The sequence below is a fragment of the Myxine glutinosa genome, chromosome 9 (assembly GCF_964187855.1).
Source record: "Myxine glutinosa chromosome 9, kmMyxGlut1.1, whole genome shotgun sequence".
NCBI classification, from domain to species: Eukaryota; Metazoa; Chordata; class Myxini; order Myxiniformes; family Myxinidae; genus Myxine; species Myxine glutinosa.
This window is the reverse complement of record NC_136269.1, coordinates 22,895,008-22,903,335: the sequence shown is the minus strand read 5'-3', so window position 1 is coordinate 22,903,335 and position 8,328 is coordinate 22,895,008. Positions and strand designations below refer to the sequence as shown.

At 43.8% G+C, this 8,328-nt stretch overlaps 1 pseudogene; it reads left to right on the top strand.

Moving 5' to 3' along the window:
- The first annotated feature begins 6,650 nt into the window (after positions 1 to 6,650).
- LOC137435839 (U1 spliceosomal RNA) lies at positions 6,651 to 6,785 on the top strand (annotated as a pseudogene).
- The last annotated feature ends 1,543 nt before the right edge of the window (positions 6,786 to 8,328 follow it).

Genomic DNA, 8,328 nt, shown 5'->3' with positions numbered 1-8,328 from the left:
AAGCCTTGCATTAACGCATTAACGCTTGCATTGCATTAACGGTTCGGCACACGTGATAGCTCGCTGCTCTCTGATTGGTTGAAGCGTTTTTTGGACATAGCTCGGTAGGTACTTGTCCGATTAATTTCAAACCTTGAAAAGGCACATCCTCGGGTCCCCAGCAATATACCTGGCAAGTTTCAAGTATATCGGACCCGTGGTTGTCGAGAAACAGCGGTCACAGACAAACACACAGACACACAGACACACAGACACACAGACACACAGACAGACACACAGAGATTACTGGAATTATAGATAGATAACAATTCCAAGTTGACAAGGACGCAAGCAAAGAAAAGGGGTGTCCCCAACACTGTCGAGTCTCAAAGGAGATCAAGTAAGCGCCAAACGATAAACACAGCAAAGTGCATCTTCTGTGACAAAGGACATGAGGACGGTGAGCTCTCTCAAGTTTTAACATATGATGCTGATACCAATATACGATGTATGATCACAGAGCTACATGACACACAGCTTCTTGCTCGAATTGTTGGAGGAGATTTGATTGCGATGGAAGCAAAGTATCATTTAAAATGCCTGACCCATCTGCGAAATCGTTACCGCAGTCTCGTCAGAAAGTTGAGTCGGGAATCACCAAATGTAAATGAAAAAGTGAATGAGTCTAGAGTGTTTGTAGAGCTGACAAGCTACATTGAGATAGCTGTAGACTCTGGGACTTTCCTCTTTAAGCTTTCAGAGATTCATTCACTCTATGTGAATCGTCTTCAGGACATGGGTATCCACAAAGAAGTCAACAAGACTAGGCTGAAGCGTCAACTGCTGGAACACTTCCCAGAGGCACAGGAACAGAACGATGGTAGAAACACGGTTATTGTTTTCAAAGAAGGAATGCGAAATATGTTGAAGGAAGCTTTGAAAAAACGGGATTTCTCAGAAGACGCTGAGATTCTAGCAAAAGCTGCAACGATAATCCGCAAAGACATTTTCAACCATCAATGCTTCAAATTCACTGGCTGTTTCCCAACACAATGTCAAGAAAATTCAATGCCCCCAAGCCTCAAATCACTTGTCTCCTTTATACTTAATGGCCTTAACTTGAAAGATCAAGACAGATGTGAATCACAGGCTTGCCTCACTATAGGACAGACCATTCTCTACAACACAAAGAAGAAAACTCCATCTGAATCAGCTGTTGAAACAAGACATACTCTGGAGCGTGAGCCACCTCTCCCCATTTACATTGGTCTCAATATTCATGGACTGACAAGAAGCAAGAAACTCATCCAGCAATTGTATCAGATGGGTTGTATCCGCATTGTATCCGCACTACGCACATTGGAAGACACAGGCATAAAGCAGTATCAGGAGTATGTCAAGAGTGTACTTGAAGATCGCAGCTGCTCTATACATGACCCAATCAAGAAGAACTCACTGGCTCTCTTCAAGAGACCTAAACCCAAGGCCCCGACAAAGCAGGGGAAGAAGATCAAAGTGCTCCAGAACAATGTGGCACTTTTTGGCCAGTTGTACATTGCCATGCAAAGTCACGAGGGTGACCTGAAGGAATTCTTTGCCCATGAGATACAACCCTTTCCACCTTCTCTCTCAGACTTTGGTAAGCTGCATTTACCAAACACAAAGTCCGATCTACTGAAATGTATTGAGCAGCCCGAGCAGCCTGAGCCACCTTCAACCTATGACTGCATTGTACTGGATGATGCTGTCATTGTGCACTGTCTGCCGACTACTGCAGTCAGCACGTTCATTGAGTATGCAGACAAGGTGTTCATCCCCTACCTGGTGAAGCAGCGACAGAATGCCACAAGGTTGGATGTTGTGTGGGACACATACATTCCAGACAGTTTGAAGGAATCAACCCGGGAAAAGAGAGGAAAGGGTGTGCGCAGAAAAGTGTCCGCCAAACCAAGCTTCCAGGCAATTGGATGGACTTCCTCCGTGATCCAAAAAACAAACAGGGGCTATTTGCCTTTCTGACGTCCAAGGTTGCCGAGTTTACCTTTCCATCAGGCAAATCCGTGTACATCACATCAGGTGAATCTGTAGTATCCACAGGCACCATCAACGCCATGCTGAACTGCAACCATGAGGAAGCAGATACGAGGGTCATAGTGCACATCGTGCATGCACTAGAGCAAGATATGAAGACTATTAAAGTGCGCACTGTTGACACAGACGTTGTAGTCATACTTATTGGTACATTTTATGATCTCATGGTCACTCAGCCATTGGTAGACATCTGGGTTGCCTTTGGAATGGGTAAGAATTACAGATTTTACAGTATCAATGCCATATGTGACAGACTTGGGGAAACAAGATCACAAGCTCTACCAGTAGTCCAGTAAATCTAGCAATCATTTAACTGGACCTAGAACAAATTGCAATAGAAGGTTTTTTGGCTTTAACTTGTTTATTAGGTCCTTCTGATGAACATATAAAAAGTCTCCAACTTTTGGACACCGGGAAAGTGGTTAATTTGCATAAATTCAAGATGGCCGCCGTCCAAAGCTTCAATTTTGCCTAGGCCGATACTAATCCCATCATCTTGTTTCTTGTTTCAACAGATTGGACCATGTCTAATGGTGCGACATCTACCGAAGCCATGGAAGAAGAGGTGGTGCATAATCCCTGCGGCATTTGCTCAAACACGTTAGACGAAGGAGAAACAGTCAAGCTGAGGGCGAAGGGAGCAGATACTATCAACAAGGCCAGTACTGAACTTGGAACGCCGTCAATTACCGTGTCCGAGGGCCAAACGGTGCACATTGATTGCCGAAAGATGCATGTCAATACGAAGCCAAATAGAATCCCTGGGAAGCAGAAGAAACGTCCTGAAAAACCTGCTCTTCGTTCTCAGGAACCAGACTTTTGTTTTACAGAGAACTGCTTTTTTGTGGTAGAAAAATCTATTTGGACACAAAGCATGATTCAGAAGAAGTGTATCCAGTACGCACCTTCAACTTTCAAAGGACAATACTTTCTGCATGTGATGCCAGGGCTGATGAGTGGGCTGAGACTGTTAGAGGCCGAATTAACTTTGCACGCGATCTTCCAGCAGCTGACGCAATATATCACAAGCAGTGCAGCTCAAATTTCCAGACACATAGGCAGATCCCCTCCAAATATCGTGATTCCGCAGACAGTGAACCTCCTCGCAAGGGTCGCAAAGTAGATGCGTCACGAGAGGAAGCCTTTCTGCTCGCAATCGAGGACCTAGTCAGTGGCAATGATGATGAACAGACTACAGTGGTTGATGTCGTTGATAGAATGTCCCAGTTGTGCCCTGATGTTGAAGCGTATAGTGTAAAGTACATGAAACAGAAACTTATTTCATATTTTGGAGATGAACTGGTTATTAGTAACGTGCATGGACGCAGCGATGTTGTAACTGTCAAAGAAACTGCTGCAAAGATTTTGCAACAATTCAAAGACTCACCACAGACTGATGATGAGGAAGCAGGAAAAAGAAAGATCGTCAGGGCTGCGGCACAGTTGATCAAAGCAGATATAAAGAACATTGATACTTGTAGAGATTTCTATCCAGATCCTTCTGAACTCCGGTCGCTGGAAAAGAATGTGGCGTACGTTCCGCAGTCCCTTCGTATATTTCTGCAAGAGACGTTCAGTGGCAAGTCATGTGATCTTGAAGTTGCATCAATTGGACAAAGTATCATGCAACTTACCAGACCAAGGGCCATTGTAGCACCCATTCAGTATGGATTGGCGGTTCAAATGCACCAGCACTTTGGTTCCCGCTTCCTTGTGGACAGTTTACACAGCCACGGCTTCTGTCTGCCTTACGCAGAAGTTTTGAGGTTTTCGAAGTGTGCTGCCAATTTCAGGGGCACCAACATATCCACTGCAGGCAGGTTTGGACAGTTCGTTGCAGACAATGTTGATCACAACTTGCGTACGCTTGATGGGCGAGGAACATACCATGGTATGGGTATAATTGTTGCTGTCACCCCTGGAGTAAGAGACACAACATCAATACCAAGATTGCAGTCACCTGAAAACAACTTCACGGCAGCTCAAATTGAAATCAAATACTACCGCAGTGTTCGTAAGAAGGGTGGGCCTCTCGAATTTAGAAAGCTTGACCCCATTTCAGCATCTGACAAGCTTGAAAATCTGGACATACTGTGGAAAACGTCATGGTTGCTTCGACCAAAACGACCAGGCTGGTCCGGCTTAATGCAGAGTGTGTGCCATGGACCACACCCAGGGAAATCATCCGTCCATTTCTTGCCCATGATTGACATGGACCCTACTGACATGAGTTGTATTTACTCAACACTTCACTTCGTTGCTGCGGAAAGCCATCGCCAAGGAACGACGCCAATGCTGACATTCGACCAACCGCTTTATTGGAAAGCGAAGACGATCATTGTTCATGAGACGGAAGGAAGCGAACTGAAACCCATTGTTTTGAACCTTGGTGGCTTTCACTCTGTGATGAGCTTTTTGGGATGCATGGGCCATGTTATGGAAGCATCTGGGCTTAAGGAGGATTTGGAACTTATATATGCTGAAAATGCTGTGACCCAAATGCTGAGTGGGAAAGCCTATGCACGAGCAATCAGAGGCCACTTCTTGGTTGACACAGCCTTGAGTTCGATTGTGTTAGGCAGGGCATACGGTCTCAACCTCTCAATGGTAGATGAGGAAAGTGACGAATGCAAGGACTTCCAGGAGGCTGCAGATCTTGTGGATAAGCTGTTGCGTGAAGACGTTTCACCGGATGAAGTCTGCAGTAAAGACGTTTTCAACAGAATTTGTGAAAAACTTAAAGCTGAGAAGAGCTCCTTAGCAGAGCATAAGATGGGAAAGCTATGGATTCAATACATGGACATGATTGACTTGCTGCGTCGCTTCCTGAGGGCACTGAGAATGGCCGATTTCCTACTGTACCTCAGAACACTCCAGGAGATGTTGCCGTACTTTGCAGCGTGTGGTCATAACAATTATGCCAAGTCAGCCCATGTGTACATTCAAGACATGATTGAACTTGAGCAGCTCAACCCAGACATGTTCTGCCAATTGAACTCCGGTCTATTTGTGATCCGCCGAAGTGATCGGCTGTGGGCAGGACTGCCAAGCGACTTGGTTATAGAGCAGATTTTGATGCGCTCTTTGAAAACGAATGGTGGATTGACACGTGATAGGGGCATGGAGGAAACGCAACGCCTGCGCTGGTTACTTGCTATGCCAGCCTGCGCTGAGGTGAGTGAAGTTATGCAAGAACTCACAGGGAAGCATTTCCACACCTCTGAGCAGCACAAAGAAATGAGTCTTAATCTTAATCTAAACCTCTCATTGGTTTATAGTGGATACTGATTGTAATGGTAGGCGTGACATCCAATAAGCGACACGCCCAATTCTTGGGCTCGATATTTTGCACTCCTAATGATAATGTTGTATTTCCAGGGTACAATGTTTACAGCTTATCATTCGCAATAATTGATGACCTGGAGTTATAAGCAATGTATTCAAGCCAAAAGCTTTCCCCCCCCCCTAACATTGAGGGCGCCCTTCACATGAAATCACTGAATGTCCCTTTAAATTTACTGGTGATATTGTAATATCAAAATACACATTCAGTGTCCTAAAAATTTATATTTTGATACCAATTTTTGCTATCCATGACTTATATAACCCGGGAAATGTGTTTTTAATTACTGGATGGCGGCCATTTTGGATTTTTTGGTTTTACACGAATACGCGTAAAGATTCACGAGGGCTCCTCGGCTAATATTGATTAATAGGTCATTAGGAGTGTTCATGCCAAATTTGGTGATTTTGTCCACCGTGTAACGGTAATTTTGCTAAGCCACCCTACTATGGAGGTTGATGAAAGGAGAGGGGGATTGCGGACGTTAATTAATTAAGTCTGTCATACTTGTACTTATATGATTTGATTATTGTATAGTTTTGCATTATTTGAAGTCAATTGATTGTATTTCATTTTGTTTGATTGACCTTTTTCGGATCGGTTTGCAAACTCCCCTGAGCTGACAGTGTGGCAGTTTAAACTCCTTGCACGAAGCCAAAAGTTCAACCTTCCAAAAACCACTCGGCCAGCTTGCGGGCCTCGGCCCGGCGGTTTGGGGAGAGAACTTGGGGTCACTGACATTAGTCACCCGATAACACACTTAGTCGGGAGTGACATTTGGGACTCAGGTCCTCATCCTCGATGACCGTAACAGTATTTAACATACGAGGTTGTTACGAATGGACTAACTGGGCGAGTTCCTCTGTTGCAGAAGTCAACATATTGGAGGATCACGTGTGCAACGAAGATGGCGCTGTGGAAATGCAGATGCTTGGTCATCTTTGGAAGGGACAAGTGGGACCTTGGCCTTTTTGTGGCTACTTTCCTGAGTGAGATAGCTTATTGCTCGAGACTTTTGGGAAGAGCCTCCACCAGGGAGAAGGCTTTGTGGAAGGAGAGGTTTCCCAAGCCAGGGTAGATTGCTATTTTGTTAAATACTACATGAAAGCATGGAAGGTATTGTGAAGCAATGGATTTGCTAAATGATTTGGACATTGGAAACTTGTTTCTTTAGTGACGATTGTTTATGGTTTTATTTTTTTGATTATTGTTGACCTGTACTATCGATTTTTAAAATAAAACAATATGGTGTTCTCAAGGCGAGGCCGACCCATTGCACTCCGGGTGGGTTGACCCTTGCGATTTCCCCAAATGTGGGAAACTCGACTGTACAATTTGTGGTAGTGGGGGACTGCGTTCGCGCTATCCCCCGATATCTAAACCCAAAGCAGATGAAACATGTAGTTGTTCTTATCACAACACAAACATGTACAAGTGGTAATAGTTGTTGAAGGATTGTTGCAGTTCATTCAAAATGACCTTTTAGTACAAGGGATGTTCAGAACACCTGACTGCAAGTTTCCTTGTGACATCCTTACCTCCACCTGACTGAAGTAGTTTTCACTGCTCTCTATCTGTATACTGGATATGTCAAAACGTTATGGACGGATTGGGACGAAACGAGGTGGACAGATTGGGTGTGTGACAAAGACGAAAGCATTTTATTTTGGTGAAGATCCAGTTCCTTGAATCTTTATGCCTCCACCAACGCATTCACCGGATGCATAATGTTTTTGGGTTGTCCATCTGTCCGCCCACGATAGGTTTTCATTACCGCGATAACTTGAGAACGTGTTGAAGGGATCCAAATCAAACTTGTGCAGGAATGTGCAATGAGATAAAGATGAACTAACCGATTATATGTTTTCATCATGAGGTCAAAGGTCAGAGGTCATGTTCGGTAAAAATCTTATTACCACAATAAATTCTTAACTAATGATGGAATTTGACCAAAGTATGTATTATGATGCAGAGAGCAAAGATGAAACGATTTGATTTTGGGGTCAAGGACAAAGGTCAGATTCTGTTATAGGTTTATAACTTGACAACGGCTGAAGGAATTCAAGTCAAACATGGTACATGTATAATGATGTAAAGATAAACCGATTATATTTCAGGGTCAAGAGGTCAAAGGTCACATCCCGATAAAAACAAATTATATTACAGAGCTAACTTGTGACCCAGTGATGGGATTTTGACCAAACTTGGTACAAGTGTATAATATGATGAAAAGATGAACCAATTAGATTTTGGCATCAAAGGTCAGAGGTCATGTCTGGTAAAAATGTGATACTTGAGAACAGCTAAAGAGATTTAAATCAAACTTGGTACATGTATGTATAATTATGTAATAATGTGGGCAGAGGCATATCGGTCGATGTCACAACATCAGAGTGGCATTCTAGTTTATGTGCTTCTTCACCATTGAGAGAATGGGGGCAAAAATTATGAAGCACGATATCTCAAAAATTATGGACGGATTCAGACAAAACTTGGTGGATGAGTTGGGTCGGTGACAAAGACTAGCTTATTCCATTTTAGTGCAGATGTGGATCTAGATCCGGCCTATCAGTGGGATACAAAACAAACTGTGCAGGCTGGCGGAGGTACATGCGAAGAGCTCTATTCCAAAACGCGATAAACGCCAAAAAAAAAAAAAGCGATTACCGGCTCCAACATTCGTGAACAGATAGTCGGTCAATATCACACATTCGTTTTTTCTCAAAACGTGATATCTCCCGTTAGTTTACGCAGCCCAGTTTAGATCTTTTTTGCAAAGTGCGACAAACGCCATGCCACTTTTATTCCAAACCGCGATATTGCCTGTCGGCCAATCTGCGTGGGGAATTTTCCACAACATGGCGACTTCCGTTGTTTGACTGTGGCGTAATTTTCTTGGACGTAATTTTCTGTAA